The sequence below is a fragment of the Bos javanicus genome, chromosome 12 (assembly GCF_032452875.1).
Source record: "Bos javanicus breed banteng chromosome 12, ARS-OSU_banteng_1.0, whole genome shotgun sequence".
Taxonomy (NCBI): Eukaryota; Metazoa; Chordata; class Mammalia; order Artiodactyla; family Bovidae; genus Bos; species Bos javanicus.
Genome location: NC_083879.1, coordinates 27,607,272 through 27,624,200, shown reverse-complemented (window position 1 = coordinate 27,624,200; position 16,929 = coordinate 27,607,272). Strand labels below are relative to the sequence as shown.

General features: G+C 38.2%; 1 protein-coding gene and 1 long non-coding RNA gene across 6 annotated transcripts in view; one reads left to right on the top strand and one right to left on the bottom strand.

Moving 5' to 3' along the window:
- Window positions 1-15,405, top strand: part of LOC133258327 (uncharacterized) — a 52,885-nt gene extending 37,480 nt beyond the window's left edge. Inside the window, exons 4-5 of one of the 3 annotated variants that reach the window (XR_009739953.1) lie at window positions 14,358-14,569; window positions 14,695-15,405. This is a non-coding gene — a long non-coding RNA (uncharacterized LOC133258327). Of the gene's footprint in view, window positions 1-10,213; window positions 11,487-14,357 lie in introns of those variants that run through there. The other 2 variants (XR_009739950.1, XR_009739952.1) reach the window with 2 other exon arrangements.
- STARD13 (StAR related lipid transfer domain containing 13) overlaps window positions 1-16,929 on the bottom strand; it is a 492,565-nt gene that overhangs the window by 427,330 nt on the left and 48,306 nt on the right. For 2 of the 3 annotated variants that reach the window (XM_061434800.1, XM_061434804.1), the window contains exon 2: window positions 11,735-11,812. The gene's annotated coding sequence lies outside the window, so the exon portion shown is untranslated. Of the gene's footprint in view, window positions 1-11,734; window positions 11,813-15,398; window positions 15,485-16,929 lie in introns of those variants that run through there. The other variant, XM_061434801.1, reaches the window with a different exon arrangement.

The following is a 16,929-nucleotide window of genomic DNA, read 5'->3' as shown; positions in this document are numbered from 1 at the left end:
TTAATACTTTTGTGTTCATTTCATTTTTAAGACATGCCTGATTCCTGTCAATAGCATCGTCCTCCAAGAGCTTTCTGCCTGCTCTGGTCTCAGTTGCCATAGAGCTCAAGAGGTTCTTCTGCCCCTGCAAGGCAAGGGCAGATAAATTAGTCAGAATCCGCATCTCAGAGAACTCTACCTGTCATTCACTGCATCCATCCACTCTAACTTCTGGGTGTAAGGTCCAGCTAATAGTACCTGAAGTGATATTGTAGACTACTAAAGAAAATTCTTACTGTTGGAACTTTATTTATAGAAAAGGAAAGAAATGCCAGTTTGAGAACTAATTTTCCATTAAAAAATGCTTATTTGCCTGTGTTATATGCATGTATCAGTGGATGAGATTGTATGACCTCTATTAGAATGTAAGTTCTTGCAGGGCAGGAGTCTTGTGTTTTTCCACATGTAGTGCTCAGTAAGGTTTTACACAGTGTGCTCAGAATGGTTTTATAAATTGAAACAATATCTATGACACATAAGCTAGGCATGATGGAAGGGAAAGGCATTAATATTTCTGAGTCTCATTTCACCACTGTCATCAGGACAAATTTAACAATTCTTTCTCAGAAAAAAAAAATCTATTTGATATCCCACTATAATCATATTCTTTGAGAAAAATGATTCTGTTCATTTTTCAGGGGCTACACATGGCTGTGTATTTGAGGAGCTCCCTGTAGCCAGGCTTCATATGACAGTCATTAATCCAGTGATGACTTTGGAACAGGAAAAAATTAATTTCTTGCCCTGAGATAGATGGAGAAAGAAGAGAAACATAAAAATCTATTATTTGGACAGCTTTAAGCTCTGACCTACTTAAGAAAGCTAATGCAATAGTGATGTTCATTCATTAATTAAAATTCTTTCAGCGTGCATTTTATATTAATCATGTATTTTATATTCATATTATGCATTAGGCTTGGATGTCCATATTACTAACACTGATAATTAAAGATCTGCCAGAAGCCTGCTTTTTAGCAACGTAGTTTGGAATCATAAGAAGCCAATATCTGGCATATAATTTGTTACCTATACTGAAGATTTTTTCCTCACCCAAATTTAATCAGAATTAGTTCACTTTATTTTAGTTAAAAAGCAATGAAGCCAAGTGGTTTGAGACTAGTGAACAGATTTTTAAAATTCAGCTTTAAAAGATTCTTTTTTTAGTTATTCAAGCATATAAATCAAATCATCTTTCGTATTCAAAATATGAAAATAATTATTAAAATTTGTACCAGTTTTCAAGCCATTGTTTTATACCCTATATGTTTAATTCAATTTTTTTTTTTGCCATAATTTATCCCCAAATCTGAAAGGTTTATTTCAGATCTGAGATCAGGAAGGAGTCATAAGATGATTAGAAAGAAATATAGTGTGGCTTAGTAGACTGATGATGGGATAGAACCCTAAGGCTTCATGCCCTTGCCAGGGATTAACTATTTACAGGAAATGGGAGACCCCAGGCATCAGAGGTGCAATTGTGAGCCCTGATAATCTAACACTTTGGAACAAGAATGTCTTTTGAGGACTTAAAAGAATCATTTTATAAGGGGAGCAAAAAAGAAATACTTTAAGATCATAGGGCTTGTTAATAGCTAGCTCCTGATTCCATCCCAGGCCACCTTTTTGGCACCAGGGTACGCTGAGAACTTGAAAAAATCGAATACATTGAAAAAGTTTTGTTTGTTGAGAAAATTTTTGACAAAATTCAACAGATGTTTATTGATTACTTTCTACCAAGTGGAACTAATACAGCCCTAACTCTGAACCCTTTCAAAAAGTTCTGCCCTGTATATGGGCTGGAGTCTATTGGAAAGAGAACTAGATTGGGAATGGTTGGGCTCAGAACATTATCAGGAGAGCCAGTGGGACTACGGAATGGTGCCGGGCAGCTGATAGAGGAATGGGAAGATTCCTGAGATGCTTGGCAGCACAAGGGGTCAACATTCCAGGGCTGAGGATCTGTTTGTGTGTGTGTAAACCATGACAAGGACGTTCACCAAATTGTGGAGTGGAGGATGTTAACTTTTCTTAAACTCTCAAGACCTAACCTCAGCTTTTCCACTTCCTCTGCACTCAGGGCTTACCTGTTGGCTTAGACAGTAAAGAGCCTGCCTACAGCGTGGGAGACCCTGGTTCCATCCCTGGGTTGGGAAGATCCCCTGGAGAAGGAAATGGTAACCCACTCTGGTCTTCTTGCCTGGAAAATCCCATGGATGGAGGAGCCTGGCAGGCTACAGTCTGTGCGGTCGCAGAGTCGAACACGACTGAGCGACTTCCCTTTCACTTTCACTGTACCCACAACCTCTGAACTCTCTCCTCTGGAATAATTAGACCCACATGACTTCCAACTGAAAATTCAGCCCCATGCCAGTCTTGCTTAAGTCAGGAAAGGATTTAAGAAGCCAAGTTCAATTCCAAGGGGCCACAGCATAAGTTACTACATTCTCTGAACTTGAGCTCCAAATACTAATACCAGTCTTCTTATTCCAAGACTACCCTCTCTTAAACTGCCTCCCAACCCCCACTGTGTGTCTCAGTCTCTGGATTGAATTCCTGTGTCAGATACATTTGCCCAGCACATCTCATCTCTCTAGAGATGGGATCAGTTCCTTTCTCCTTTATCCAGGACTGACAGAATCCCTGAAGGTGGTAATTGCCTGGGCTCTTCAGGTAGCAGCTGCTTCCCTAATTTCTGTGATGTCTTTCTATCCAACTTTGAAGATACCCACTATGTTCTGAGCCTTGCACGGGTTTTAGGTTCGACAAGACCTACCTACCAAGTTCTACGAGAAGTCTTGTTTGAAGTACTGACTCTGCCAAGGCTCTTTCCACCATAATTAATTATCCCATTTCTGGTTACATCACAAGATCCCACAAAAGGTAAAATAACCTCTAGGGTATAATTTTCTTAAACAGTAAAATTTAGTTTGTTTTCCAGCAGACCTTACTAAAATATTAGGGTTACTTTTTAAATCATTTATTTTTAAAATTTTGGTAAAATATAAATAAAATCCAAAATCACTGCATATGGTGATTGCAGCCATGAAATTAAAAAACAACTTGGAAGGAAAGTTATGACCAACCTAGACAGCATATTAAAAAGCAGAGACTTTACTTTGCCAACAAAGGTCCCTCTAGTCATGGCTATGGTTTTTCCAGTAGTCATGTATGGAGACTACATATATGGAGATATGAGAGTTAGACTATAAAGAAAGCTCAGTGGCAAAGAATTGATGCTTTTGAAGTGTGGTATTGGAGAAGACTCTTGAGAGTCCCTTGGACTGCAAGGAGATCTAACCAGTCCATCCTAAAGGAGATCAGTCCTGGGTGTTCTCTGGTAGTTCTGATGTTGAAGCTGCAACTACAGTACTTTGGCTACCTGATACGAAGAGCTGACTCATTTGAAAAGACCTTGATGCTGGGAAAGATTGAGGGCAGGAGAAGAAGGGGACAACAGAGGATGAGATGGTTGGGTGGCATCACCAACTCAATATACATGAGTTTGAATAAACTCTGGGAGTTGGCGATGGACAGGGAGGCCTGGTATGCTGCGGTTCATGTGGTCGCAAAGAGTCGGATATGACTGAGTGACTGAACTAAACTGAAAATAAAATTCAGAGATTCCCTGGAGAATCACATGGTGAAGAGTCAGCATGCAATGTGGGAGGCAATGTGGGAGACCCGGGTTCGATCCCTGGGTTGGGAAGATCCCCTGGAGAAGGAAATGGTAACCCATTCCAGTATTCTTGCCTGAAAAAGCCCATGGCTGGAGGAGCCTGGCAGGCTACAGATAATTAAATGAGATAATTATCTCATTTCTGGTTACATCGTGAGATCCCACAAAAGGTAAAATAACCTCTAGAGTATAATTTGCTTAAATAGTAAAATTCAGTTTTCCAGCAGACCTTGCTAAAATATTAGGATTATTTTTTAATTATTTAATTTTTAAATTGTGGTAAAATATAAATAAAATTTTGGAGAAGGCGATGGTACCCCACTCCAGTACTCTTGCCTGGAAAATCCCATGGGCGGAGGAGTCTGGTGGGCTGCAGTCCATGGGGTCATGAGGAGTCAGACACGACTGAGCAACTTCCCTTTCACTTTTCACTTTCATGCACTGGAGAAGGAAATGGCAACCCACTCCAGTGTTCTTGCTTAGAGAATCCCAGGGACGGGGGAGCCTGGTGGGCTGCCATCTATGGGGTCACACAGAGTCGGACACAACTGAAGTGACTTAGCTGCAGCAGCATAAATAAAATTTAATATTTTAACCATTTTAAGTGTCTAGTTTAGTGGCACTAAATACATTAATATTGTTGTGCAACCGTCACCACCATCCACCTCCAAAACTTATCTTCCCAAACTGAAATTCCATACCCATTAAACACTAACTCCCCCAGCCCCTGGCAGCCACCATTCTACTTTCTGTCTCTATGAATTTGACTGCTCTATGAGTCCCATATGAGTGGAATCATATAGTGTTTTTCTATATATGACTGACTTAGTTCACTTAACATAATGTCTGCAATCCATGTTGTAAAAGGTAACTAAATTTCCTTCCTTAGTAAAGATGAACAATATTTCATCACATGTACATATAGTCTTTGTTTTGTTTATCCATTCATCTGTTGGTGGTAACTTGGGTTGCTTCTACATTTTTGCTGTTGTGTGTGATGCTGCTAGGAATTTGGGTGTACAAATGTGTGTCAAAGTACATGCTTTCAGTTTTTTTGAGTGTATACCCAGAAATGAAGTTGCTAGATTATATGGTGATTCTATGTTTAATTTTTTGAGGAACCTTCATATTATTTTAGAATTACTTAAAAACTCTGACATTGAGTAAGAACATCTTGCCACCATCTCCTTTTTATATTAACATATATATGTATAAATATATGTGTATATATATGGTGATGCACAGGGAGGCCTGGCGTGCTATGATTCATGGGGTCGCAAAGAGTCAGACACGACTGAGCGACTGAACTGAACTGATATATATATAATAAAATCTTCAATAAACATAAATGAGATGTGCATATATAGATGAACTCTAAACAAATGACTTAATGTTTGTCCTTAAGAACAGATTCACTCAGGGGAGCTAAATACCAATTAAAGCTTATTGCAAAATAATAGAGCAGTAATTTGGAAAAGTTTTTTTGTGTCAACATGACACAGATTTTAGCAATTATGGAGTGGCCAGATTTAAATCCCAGTGATTTAATCACACCCTAAAATACTCTACGAATTTTTGCAAGACAGCTCTATTAAAACCAACAAACACAGCTTCTAACTGGCTTTCTACAAATTATATTGAAACTTAAATGTTAGAACAGCCAATTCTTTATTCATTTCTCTCTGGGATTTGTAACCTGAGTTTGAAATCAGATGCTCTTCCAAATACTACCAAATTGACTGCAGGGACCATCAGCAAATCATATAATACGTGAATTGATAGTGTGTTCTAAGCTGTGATTTACTAAGTTGATGGCTACTGTCATTATTAGGGGTTGCCTGAACATGGAAACAGCATATATTTATCATAGAAATTGAAAAGTTATATTTGTTTCAATCATCTTGTTTTAAAGGCTAACTGTTGGTCTCTTCATCATGGTTTATGTCATTAACTCACACAGTGATATAAATGGCATATATGTCATTACTGACCATTGCTATGCTCCTGTGTTCCTATATATTGATTAAGAGAATTATCAAGACTCTTCCCATTTAGTCACACTATCTTTATTCCACTATGTGGTGGGTGGAACAGTAGGCACTGGTGAAATGTAGATAAATAAGATTTGATCCTTGCCTTCAAGAAGCTCAAACTCTAATCTGAAATTGGATTAATGTTAATGGCTCTTAGTTGGTAGATTTAAACTGTGACATGTCTTACTGACAGAAAAATAAATGAGTGAATACTGCTGTTTATTCTGCAATTTTTCCTCAATAATGTGCCTATTGGTCATGTCATCTTTACCACTGAAACCCAGCCTCTAGGGCACTCCTCACATGGCCATCAAGGAGCCCTTGATCTTTCTCCCTGGGTTGGCATTAATGTTGTTTTTTGTTGTTGTTGTTGTTCTCTGAAAACATCAGTTATTTTATTAAAGTTCTGCCCAGTTGGAAACCCACAGCTATCTCCCACTTCTTGGAGAGGGAGAGCAGGCAGGCAGGCAGAGGGGAGCCCAGGGTCTTCAGTGAGGAAGTGAGGAGTCTCAATTTCTTCCTGCTAAGCTCTTTCTTCTACTGCCAGAGATTTTGTACCTATAACCCACTCACACGGCTTCCTTTGAACTTGGTCCTCCCTAGAACTATCACATAGAAAAACATGGTTTGATGCATGTCAAATTTCCTTAGGAACTTTTGATTTTAGGATAGAAACAAAAGGATAAAGGGAAGAGGTCCAAATTTTATATCAAGCTCTATCCACAAATGTCTCTGAAGGAAAATATTATAGCTGTGCCCTTAGGCTCCTAGTCAAACTCAAATGATTTTAGTGTCTTTTTGTTAATGTCTTTTTGTTCATTCATCTATCCCACTAAAACTGTCTTATATAATGATTTGCTTATGTATTTATCACCCCTGGTTAAAACCAAGGTCCTCAAGTGTAGAAATAATGCTGCTATCATATAATGTGAGAGAAGAAATCATAACTTTTTCATAATTTCCATCAGTAACTTCTCCTCCTTTTTTTGATATAAACATAACTGATGTTTTCTCAGTCTTATGTAGAGAATGAGTAAAGACATCTTCAAAAAAACTTTGCCAGTTTTTTAATTGACCTAAAACATATAATCTAAGTAAAAAAAAAAAAAAAAAAAAAAAAACTTCACCAGAATTGCAAATATAGCTTCATAACAAATCTCTTAGCTCCAAAATTTATTTCTTAAAATTCTAGATAGAAATTTTGGAGGTGCCATCAGGGGATGGGTCTTTTTCATCTTTGGTTCACTAACTTGTAAATCCATGCCAAGAAAGCAGTAACCCTCCTTAATGTTTCCTGAGTGATTCATGATCATAAGAAATCTGGATCTCAAGAGCTTTCTTTCCTTTATAACAAGTTAAGGAAATATTCACAAACTGTCATGATGTAAGAAAGTTTCTGGCAGTGATATCTGCAAGGAGGGAGTTTCAAAACGTGGAAACTTCAGAAAAACATCATCCAGTTGTTTTTCTTTCAACTTCACTTGAGAAACAGCCCCATCTTTGATCCTCTTGTGCTTGTTTTTATTTCAGACATCCTGACCTAAACTAAGTGTATGTTTTGCTCCCGTTAATTTATTTGAAGGGGCTTCCCAGGTGGTGCAGTGGTAAAGAATCCACCTGTCAGTGCAGAAGATGCAAGAGATGTAGGTTTGATCCCTGGGTTGGGAAGATTCCCTGGAGTAGGAAATGGCAACCTACTCCAGTATTCTTGACTGGAAAATTCCTTAGAGCCTGGCAGGCTACAGTCCATGGGGTCACAAAGAGTTGGACACAACTAACACACACACACACACACACACACACACTATTTGAAAAGCAGCAATTAAGGAAACATTGATGTCAGCCTTGAAACATTTCACATGTTCTGTGAACTCCTTCTGCAATGATTACACTCATAGCACTGGAAATAGACCCTTTCCTTTAAGGAGCCCAAAAACTTCCAAAGAAAAACACCTTGAACTCTTTTCTTTAGCTTGGTAATCTGGTGCGAAGTTTGAGAATTTCAGCAACACTCTTAAGAAAGATTCCTATCCTTTTTTTTTTATTTTTATAGACACTTCTCTATTTTCATTAGTTACTTAATAACCTTGTTCATCAGTTTCCTTATTAATAAGTAAAATCTGCATTCCTGGAAGCTCAGATGAAGATAATTGGCTCTACCTTCCTCATTAAGCCTTTGGAAGACACTGTGGACAAATAATCTTAAATTACTCTGCCTTGCCAACTGAACATTTCCTATAAGCAGGTCTTTTTATGGAGGAGTTTTTATCAAAAACAGCACTTTTAAAAGGCAGTACACAGTGCCTGCTGAACTAGCAATGAGAGAGAGACAGACACAGAAAACCACTGAGAGAGAGAGAGAGGACTCATCTTTTAAACAGAATACCAGCTAATAAGTGTGAAAGGAATGGATAGAACTAAGAAAATCACCATTTTACAACTGTCAGTATTAATACATGATTCTGGCAAGATCAGGATCAGCAATAGATGCTAAAATCATCAGCTTAAAAGTTAATGTGGAACTAAATCACATAATCTCAAAGTTTCACAATTAACATTACTTAAAAATACCACAAATGAAAAATGTACCTTTATTATGAAGAGCTTAATCACCGTCTTAACTAAGTGATCAAACAGCCTTACCAGTAGGGAAACCACTTGATTTTGTTATCACCTGATTTTGTTTAATGTGATATAATAAGTATACAAGATCACTTATGTAATTTTCTTGGTAAAAATGTTTAGCCTATATCATTTCATAAAGAAATAATATACAAATTTAGGATGTGGCACTTTCCAGAAAATACTATTCTGGACTCAGAAAAAGTCAGTGTCATGAAAAACAGACTAGAGAGAGGACACTAGAGATAAAAGTGATCAAGAAGACCAAACCAAAAAAAAAAAAAAAAGGAAGATAAAAAAACAAATGTATAGTGCAAATCTTAATTGGATCCAGTATGTTAAACATCTTAACATACTGAAAGAGTATTAAGACAGTTGGAGAAATTTAGGAGACAAAGGCATAAACAACAGACTTTTGAACACAGTAGGGGAAGGAGAGGGTGAGATTACTTGAGAGAATAGCATTGAATCCTGTACATTACATTATGTAAAATAAATAGCCAGTGGGAATTTTCTGTATGACACAGGAAACCCAAAGCTGGTGCTCTGCGACAACCTATTGGCTTAAAAGTGGGATGTGGAGGGAGGCGGGAGGGGGGCTCAAAAGGGAGGGGACAGATGTATGTCTATGGCCTATTCATGTTGATGCATGGCAGAAACCATCACAATATTGTAAAGTAATTATCCTCTAATTAAAAAGACAATTGGAGAAATTTAAATATAGGCTGTATTAGATGATAGTCAATTTACTTAATTTTCATGGATAGTTAATAGCATTTTGGGTGTAATAATATATATCATAAGATATATAATATAAAGTATTTGTAAGTTGCTGTTTCTCAAGTAACTAAATGTTGTTGTTTAGTTGCAAAGTCATGTCTGACTCTTTGCAACCTCATGGACTGTAGCCCTCCAGGCTCCTTGGTCCATGGGACTTTTCATGCAAGAATATTGTCGAGGGTTGCCATTTCCTTGCTTCCCTGGTGAATCAGAGGTTAAAGTGCCTGCCTGCAAAACAGGAGACCCGGGTTCTATCCCTGGGTTGGGAAGATCCCTTGGAGAAGGAAATGGCAACCCACTCCAGTATTCTTGCCTGGAGAATCCCATGGACAGAGAAGCCTGGTGGCCTACAGTCCATGGGGTCACAAAGAGTCGGACATGACTGAGCGACTTCACTTACTTACTTACTTACTTCTTCAATGGATATTCCCAACCCAGGGACTGAACTTTCGTCTCCTGCTTGGAAGGTGGATTCTTTACCTCGAGCCACTTGGGAAGCCCAAGTAACTAAATAGTTAAGCCTAAAAATGCATATACACATACGTACAAAAAAAGCAAATGGATAAAATGTTAATTTGTGAATCTAGGTGAAGTCCATATGCTATTCATAATCTATTTTTGCTCTAGGCTTAAATTTTTCTAAAGTGAAAACTAGGGAGAAACAAGGAAATTATAAATAAACCCTTGGCCAAATCATTATAATAAGTTAATACTGTAATAAAAATTATAAATCAGCCTTCTAAAAAATTATTTTTTCCCCCTGGATCTTCCATGTAACAGGCCTGAGAGCTTAAATGAATTCCTTAACCTCTGAGTGAATTTTTCTAATTTATAAAATGGAGACATGTTGCTCATTAAAAAAAAAAAAATAAAGAGATCAATGCTATCCCTCAACTTGTGTTTGAATATTTCCTCCATGTATTATGTTATGAAAGAAGAAAATACTCCCATTATTATCATTCTCCTCTCATTTATTTCCTTTCTCAAATAAAATGGTCACAAAAGGAAAAAAAAAGTCACTAGCACCTTTCAGTAAAATGGAAATTCTACTCTTGTCTTTTAGTAGACAATTGTCATGTTGCATCTCAGGAGACAGTGGAAGATTGAAGGTAAAGAAACTGGAAAATTATTGTTGCCCTGAAGATCACTTCTATTTGTTGCATCATTATAAAGAGTAAGGATTAAACTCAATTAACCATCTTTTCCCATGTTTGAAAGGATGTTTTTTACTCTGTTGTAGCTAGTGGACCTTGATTTCTGTTGCTAGGAAACCTGGATGACTCTTTTTAGTCCTCATGGAAACTGTACTTATAATCACTTTGGCTGAGTATTGGCTGTTGGCTAGATGCCAGCTCAAGGAAAGTTCACCTCAAACCCTTGCAAGGTACTCTAGTAGTGGAAGCTGTGCTAGCCCTAGGGGGCATGGTGGAAGTGCTTCAGGGGCTTCCTAGGGGTGGGCTAGAATGGCACTTTCTTCTTCAACAGAATTATTCCACTTTGATCTGCTTCAGTGTTAGACTTAATTTGAAGAAAGTGCTTTATTGGAAGAGAGAGCAAATTTATCTATAAAAAAAGCCCTGACCTAATTTACCAAAAAACAACTTGAATCTCTGAGAAGTGACTTGCCCAAAGTCGCGCAGCTCATAAACACCAAGGCTGTGGATTAAGCTGCTGCTTCTGACTAAATTGCTTTACATTATCTCACACTTCCTCTTACTAGGACTGAATACACAATATAGCCACACATACAATAGCAGTGTTTAAAGATAATATGAGATATCATGAACAATGATCCATGGTAATGGATTTGTGAAGTTTGACAAATGGATGATTTTGTAAAACAGTGCTGCTGCTACTGCTAAGTCGCTTCAGTCGTATCCGACTCTGTGTGACCCCATAGATGGCAGCCCACCAGGCCCCGCCGTCCTTGGGATTCTCCAGGCAAGAACACTGGAGTGGGTTGCCATTTCCTCCTCCAATGCATGAAAATGAAAAGTGAAAGTGAGGTCGCTCAGTTGTGTCCAACTCTTAGCAACCCCATGGACTGCAGCCTACCAGGCTCCTCCATCCATGGGATTTTCCAGGCAAGAGTACTGGAGTGGGGTGCCATTGAGAAAGTTTTCCAGCTATCATTGTTTCTTTTCTGTTGGCACAAACTGAAAGTAGGGGAGGGAACACAGCTATACTAATTAGAAAGGCATAACAAAACTTTCAGCATTGATATGATTGTCCACACAGAATAGTCTGAAACTTATACAAATTATTGGAACAAATAAGGAATTTTGGATTTTATCAAGATAGTGTATAGAATATGAAAATATCATTTTCTTTTCTATAAGTGAGCAACAAATAATTAAAGTATATAATTGTAAAAGATATAATTTATATTAACTAAATTAATAAGCTATCTAGAAATCTTAACAAAAATGTTCATATTTATAAAGAAAACATTTGTGAAAGTTTATTGAAAGATATAAATGAAGACCTGTTAAAATCCATGTTTTTGTGTATGAAAAGATTATAAAGACATCAATTTTCTCCAAATTAATTCATAAATTCAATATAATTGCAGTCATGTTCTCACCAGGATTTCCTGAAGAACTGGACAAGCTGATTTTGCAGTCTTATGGAAGAGTAAAAGGTCAACAAAAGCCAGGAAAATCTGGAAGAAAGAAAAGTAGGGGAAGGAAAAAAGGAAGATAAAGATAAAAATTACTTATACTAAGACTTTTAACAAAATTATTATAGTTTTAAAAGTATAGTATACTGGTTTAGAGATAGAAAAAGTGATCATTGAGAGCATGAAGACATTAAAAACATACTCTAGAGTAAACTTGGGATATGACAGGCAATGTTGTAAATCAGTGGGAAGAGGGTAGAATTTTCAACAAATTGTGTGGGCCAATTGATTACATACGGAAAAAAATAACATTAAACTTCTTTTTCATGACATACAAATTCACATTCCCAAGTGGCTTAAAGACAGAAAAAAAAAAAATTTAGGAAAAACATGGAAGATGTATATACTCAAAGACTTAGGTTCATGGGAGTAGAGGGTGTAATAAATATGTTGATAATTTAAAGAGAGAAAACGTAGAAGAAATTTCAGTATGTAAACCTAGAGTTCTTTTTTTATAAAATCACAAAATACCAGTAAATTATAGAGAAAAAGATGAATACATCTAACTACTTTAGAAAACAAATTTAAACTACATTAAAAGTTAAGAGAAACCGTAAACAAAGTGAAAAGGAAAGTCACAGACTGGAAAAATCTATGGGAACCACTTATAAACCCCAAATTTATAAAAAATCTCTACAAGGAATTCCCTGGCTCTCTAGTAGTTAAGACTCCACCTTCCACTGCAGGGGAATGATGGGTTTGATCCCTGTTCAGGGAACTAAGGTGTCACATTCCAACTGGCATGACCAAAAAAAATTTTTTTAGTATGAATATAATTCTTGTAAACTCTTATAATACATCTTAATGAAAAATTAGAACTTAAACATTCAACTATTAAAAAAAAAAAGAGAGAGCTACAATAACACAGTAGAAATGTAGCTAAGGGGCTTCCCAGGTGGCGCTAGTGGTAAAGAAACCACCTAATAAAGCAGGAGACATAGGAAATGGGGGTTGGATCCCTGGGTGGGGAAGATGCCCTTAAGGAGAGCATGGCAACCCACTCCAGTATTCTTGCCTAGAGAATCCCATGGACAGAGGAGCCTATTGGGCTACAGTCCTTAGGGTCACATAGAGTCGGACGTGACTGAAGCAATTTAGCATACAGGCAGTGTAGCTAAAAGCTTATTAAGAGGCAGTTTAAAAGCAAGAGACACACATGAGCAATTGCATATGAAAAATGAAAATACACTCAACTTCACTAGTTGAGCTCAAGTTTACTAGTTACCAGGAAATTGAAAAATAAAACAGTGAGCTGCCATTTGAGGCTATCAGATTAGCAAAACATAATCTATTGACATCAAGTTTTGGTAAATACATGTTTCTGGAGGGCTTGTAAATTAGTACAACTTCTTAGAAAACAATTCTGCTATCATTTGATTAAGTTAATTATGGTTCAGCAAATGTACTTCTAATTTATTGAGTGTTTACTTAAATAAATACTAGATATACATGCTAGAATCAATGCATAGCAGGTTGATTGTATTCTTTGTGATAAAGTGGGGAAAATGCATGCCCTTGAATAGAAGGCTAGATTTATTTTTTTAATTTGAAGTAATATTAAATAATCTTAAGGCTAAATTTACCAGTACTTGGAATAATAAACTTCAAAAACATTAGATTCAGTGCAAAAGTTAATCTTAAAAGATAACTGTATTATTCATGTAAGTTTAAAAAACACACAAGATCATTTTTATATACAATTTTATGAATAAAAACGTGATAAAAGTCCTAAAAACCACATGGGAACAATCCATGTTAACTTCAGGTGGTACCTCCTAGGTAGGAAAGGATGAAGATGGAGATTTACTGTATCTTAAAATTATGTTTCTTTTAAAAAACAAAACAGAATAAAACAGATCTCTTTCAAATAATAGTAACACATAGAAATCTTGGGTGATGATTACATGAGTGTCATATGATTCACTGTATAGTTTGGCTATATTGTTCATTTGAAACAGAATTATTCATTTGATTTTGGCTCCTAAAAAGGAAGAAACAGGAAGTGGAAAATCATTTACACTCAAGGACATAGCCCTCGTCAGTTCTGCTGAGCCTGGACTGAGCTCAGGTTTTTCACCAGAGGACCAGCCGGAGCCCGGCCATTGGCTGATGATGTCTGTCAGGAAGCTGCATGGAGAGGGCCTACTGAGGAGACCACTGAGCCCTCTGCCTCTGCCCCTGGCAGCTGAGCTCTGCCCTTCTCCTCTGGGGAGCCCTGGAAGGCTTGATACCAGAGTGAGTGAGAGGACCCAGCGGTGGCACAAAGATTCGTGGCCAGATACCAGGACACACAGGAAGTTACAAGAGAAAAGCTTTCTGTTTCAGCTCCACCCATTGACCTTTGGTGGGTGAGTTTTCAGTAAAACAGCAACATCTTCTGAATGCTCAGAGGAAAGGCTTTATAATCTGGGGGTAAGACGCAGCTTCTAAATACAATTGATGTGGCTTTCCTGCCTTCGTTCAGGCTATCCTTTTTCCACCACATAATCTTCCCATTGTCCACACTGATTCCTGTTTGTTTTGGCAGGGTTAACTGCTGGCAGGCCTCCTCCAGCTGACCTCCTCATCCTCCACTGTGCAGGGGTTACTGAAGCAAGAGCAAGCTTTCCCTCAGTCCCCGGAACAGGAGCCAAGTGTGACACAAATTGTGAAACTTGTTTCTGGTTACCAGGAAAACTTAAAGAAATCCTAATCAAGCAAAAAATTGACAAAAATCTTTCCAACATTTGAACAAAAAAGGTATTTTTCAGGTCTTAGATTTATGGAAGTCAGTTCTCCAAACCCAGCCAGACTTTCAAACCTCCTATTCTTTGCACTATGTTATTTAAATACACTGTAAATACCCTCTGTTGCTCTAATACCAGGTCCATATTGTGCAAGACGACCATGGTCTGAAGACCTTGTTGAATTTGAAAGAGGCAGAAGTTCCGTTTCTGGCGCATAAACTTGAATCAGGACTAGGGTAAGAGTGCCAAAGAAGTCCACACTCTGACAGCTAGACAAGCAGGCCATTTATTTGGAAAGACTTTGAATCCCTTCCCAGAGCAAAATGCAGCCCTTTATACTCAGCAGGCTTGGAATAAAATCGTCTTAACTGACTCGATCAGTGTCCTGAATTTTAGGTTGTAGGAAAATGCAGCTGATAACTTGGAAATGAAGAAAGAGTGGAAAACTAGGTCCTGAAAAGATGATTTCCTCATTAGGGTTCCTGCCATATTTTCTAACTTGTGTGTTGGGCGAGGATTTATATTGTTTGTTGAAAGTACTATCTCTGTGACAAAACCCGAAGTCTGGGAGGAAAACATAAAAGGAATGAAGAAAAAATGGAAAATATGACACCTCCTAATAAAACTTATAAAACCTACATTCATCAGTCAAACAACCAGATTTACTGAATAAATATTGTATGTCAGGTCCTGTAAATACATATGACCAAAATAAATAATGACTAAGACACAGTCCTTGTCTTTAAAGAGTTGCGGGGGGAGTGGAGGTGCAGGCTAGATGATAAAGGAATAGTGATGATCCAATATGTGTGTGCCCCAACAGTGGTGGTGAAGACACTTACTTGACTTTCCTTGGGCAGAAACTTGCAACAATAACAAAAAAGCACAAATTTAGTATGTGAATGATATCTTCCTACGTGTACTCTTGTTCAGTGTACAACCGGAATAGTTTGCCATGATGATCCAGCACTACAAGATGGAAAAGAAGCTGAATCAGAGGAAATCAGGCACAACTTCTCTTGAAATGTCCCTGCATCCACCAAGCCTTGGTACTTGAATGCAGAGACCAGATCATCCTTTAAAACTTCTCCAGGGAGCATCAGTCCAGGGAACCCATATTCTTATTCTCCTATCTAACCCTCTCCTAGAGGAGCTTCCCAAGTGGCGCTAATAGTAAAGAACCTGACTGCCAATGCAAGAGACATAAGAGAGGTGGATTCGATCCCTGGGTTGGGAACATCCCCCAGAGGAGGGCATTGGCAACCCACTCCAGTATTCTTGAGAATCCTGTGGACAGAGGAGCCTGGTGGGAAGCATATTGTACACTATGGCCATCAAACAAACCTATACACATATTAATTCAAATGTCTCATTCAAGTTATCTCTTAAAGAGCTCTTGCTGGGGGCTGGACTTCTAAGAAATCTGAGAGACCCAGCATGGTTCTAGCTTCACAGCAGCCCTGTCAGGGGCTCATCTGGACCTACCCCCAGTTAATCTGTCATGCAGATTTACTGCTTTCAGTTAATAAATGCCTAATAACTTCTCTTTCAATCATTCCCCCTCTCCCCCCAACCTCTCCCAAGCCTGCCCAGATGTGAAAGAACTCTTCTGGGTAACTTGAAAGTTCAAGTTGAGGCACTGAATCAGAATGAATCCTTTCTCCTTTCTCAGAGTTTTGTTGAAATTAATAAACTCTGCTACATAGGCATCAGGGCTAAGAGGCAGGTACAAAGATAGATGGAAATAGTCCCAAGCAGCAAATAAGAACACTCACATTTATAGCTTCCAAATTATTTTCATATGTATCAATATTTACAACTTTGAGAGGTCAGTATTATTCTGTGTATTTTTGTAGGTAAAGTGGCTGCAGCTCTGAGAAAGAAGTCCAAACTTGCACAAGTAGTATGCGTTGACGTGGGACCTGCAACAGACACCTCTGCTCTAAGTCTCATCTCTTTCTACAAGTGCTGGCTACGTCTCTAGTCCAGAGAGGAAAATAGCATGACTTGTGTCACAGCAATGGTGCAAACAGAGTTGTGGGCACAGGGGGTGAGGGATATATGTCCCAGAAGGCAAGGTGAGGTGGGGGTGCTGAATGGGAAACCTAAGGGAGCACAGATGGTATTTCCACTGACAAGCTCAAGTGAAAAGGCAGGTCAGTATGAGGAATGGCCCTAGGACAGCCATATATAAGAAGGGAGAATTTCAGGTCTGGTTGGAAAATGTCAAGTGAATAGTTCGGCACAGCTGGTCTAGATTCTGTGCAGGCTGCAGAGACAGGGAAGGAAAATGAAGTAAGGGCAGTGGTCACAGGCCAGGCTGCTGAGTGCACCATGAGCTCAGTAGCACTGGGAGCCATAGGGGAGGGGCAG